The 2,448-nt window shown below is 45.1% G+C and overlaps 1 pseudogene; it reads right to left on the reverse strand.

Annotated features, from left to right (window-relative positions):
- Positions 1–461: 461 nt before the first annotated feature.
- On the reverse strand, positions 462–1,178 carry LOC142840994 (transcription initiation factor TFIID subunit 10 pseudogene; annotated as a pseudogene).
- Between the last annotated feature and the right edge of the window lie 1,270 nt (positions 1,179–2,448).

The raw sequence follows: 2,448 nt of genomic DNA on the forward strand, positions 1-2,448 counted from the left end.
CAATGTCTCAATAAATAACAGTAATTAAAAAGAAATGAAGTACCTAGAAACAAGGCAAAAAGGATACAGAAGCAAAGCACTTGTTTATATCAGGTAGAGTGTGAAGAACTGAGCTCAAAGGCCACTTCCTTATCAAGGGTACAGATTCTGACGGAACGTTTGGGAAATAGGCAAAGAAAGTATGCTTTCATGTATGCTTGGTGAGCCAAGCAACCATTTCCCAACTTCATCCCATCTGTCCCAGGAGGAGCCTGCACTCTAAGCCAGTTGTGTCTCCACAAACAAAACTCAGAATCATAGAACAGTGTCCTGCTGCAATGGCCCCTTCCCCATTGCAAAGCTGCCCCTTAGCTTCAAATAATTCCGGTGTAAAAATCTCTGATTACTAGCTAAGATTTTTAATTTGACATTTCCAGCAATACTTATTTATTTTTTTTTCTTTGCCTGTCACAATAAAGTTTATTATGAAAACAGGCTGTTGTGGGGACAGAGGAAAAGACAAATACATCTGGGTTAGGTGGCTCAGGTGAAGTAGTGTGGCTTCTTCACATTGATGCCATATTCCCTGAGGGCAGGGGTCAATTCCTCCATGGTTAGGGTGTACTTGCGGTCCTTGCTCTTGCTCTGGGAGCTGCCAGAGGCTGTGTCCTTCATTTCGCAGTGCTGTAGGGCATTACTAGCAATATCTGAGATGAATTTCTGGGCAGCTAGTGAGATGAAGAGGATTATGCGTGGGTCTGAAGCTTCAAAGGCAGCACGGTTCTGGTAATAACCAGTCACTGCATCTGGGATCGCAGGGGTGTAATCCTCCAGCTGCATCAACAAGTCCACCAGTGGCGTGCTGGACACTATGGGCTTCACTTCTCCATTGGCCTCGCTCGGCAGGGCGTAAACCTTGTTGAATATTGCCTCTTCAGGGGGAGCCATCCTGCCTGCTGCCACCTAGGCCTGCCCGCTACTTTCTGCTGGCTCCAGGCTCATGCCACTATGGGTGCTGTGCGCATAGTAGAAGCTCCAGACCCGGGTCCCCCTGCCATCCCCGCGGGGCTGGCCTTGTTCTTTGTGGCTGTGCTGGTGGGGAGCATGGTGGGAGCCAACACAGCATGCGCTGGTCCCGCGACCAAGGCAGCACAGGCCTGAGCCACCTTGGGGTCCGCGCTTGAAGCACTGCAGCTCATGGGGCTAGTGGGAGAGGCAGCGAACCAGTATATTTATTGAAGAGTGTGTCACAGTGCCCTGTGATTTCTCTTTTAGCATGTGCAAGTACCTGGGATTTGGTATCATGTCTTTCACCCAGCTCTTTGTTTCAATACCCATTGTTGACACACCGGCATCATTCCTCCATCGTTCACTAGTTTCTGGTTAAATAGATTGTTTTCCAAATAGTCTCCAAAATTAAATTGCTCAGAGGAGCTGCCTCAGTGATTAAGAGCACTTGCTGCTCCTCACAGATGATCTGGATTTGGTTACCAGCACCAATGGAGGTTGGTTCACAAACCTGTAACTCCAGAGCTAGGTAATCTGACACCCTGTTCCCAGAGCTGTGTGCAATTGCACTTGCATGTTCAAATGTACACAACACACATTTATATATAAACAAAGTTTTAAAAGTTAGATTGCCAAGCAAAACTTGAAAATATTTTCATACAATCATATAAAAGGTGAATATTCATGGAGAATTTTTTCATTTTATTCCTATTTTTATACTAGGATATAGAATTCCCTAGGATAAAGCTTCATTAGTTGACTTTCAGAAACCTTGAAATTTTCCCTCTGTTTGGCCAAGCTTATATAGTCTCACCCTTTAACTCAGCTCCTACAGGAGAATCCAGCAAACAACATCATATAAAAATGGTATAACTTTGCCCAACTGAAGTCTGAAATGGCCCTGTTTTCCAAAAGAACAGAAGGTTCCGTTCACCCTGAGCTAAGCATACAAGGAAGACCCACAGTTTGACCTTGGTAGGATAGGTCATCTTGAAGTGCAGAAGCTGCAGTGATTTCTCCAACTTTTCTCTCCATGAACACAGCTCTCAGCTCAGCTCACGGGAACTTACACACTACGGTATAGAAGGAGGTTTTGACTGATTCTACAATTGCCAACAGTGCGTCATCCGATCTTGAATTTGAATGTGCTATGGTTTTTGTCTTTGATACCTCCATATTACTTGTTTGCTCCCTTTGTTGTTATTTTGACATTTTAATTAGTATTAGTACATGGATATAATGTGTTTGGAGCCAATATATCTCCAATTCCCTCCTCTCTATTCCTTTTGTGGCAGTGTGTGCCTGGATCACCAGAACTGACACACAGAGACTGGTGGACCCTGGGACTCGCTTACCAGGCCGTCCAGCAAAATGGAGAGTTGCAGATTCGGGAAGAGACCCTCTATCCAAAAATAAGGTGAAAAAGTGATCCGAGAAGACATCCCAGTGTCACCATCTAGC

The sequence above is a fragment of the Microtus pennsylvanicus genome, chromosome X, assembly GCF_037038515.1.
Source record: "Microtus pennsylvanicus isolate mMicPen1 chromosome X, mMicPen1.hap1, whole genome shotgun sequence".
NCBI lineage: Eukaryota > Metazoa > Chordata > Mammalia > Rodentia > Cricetidae > Microtus > Microtus pennsylvanicus.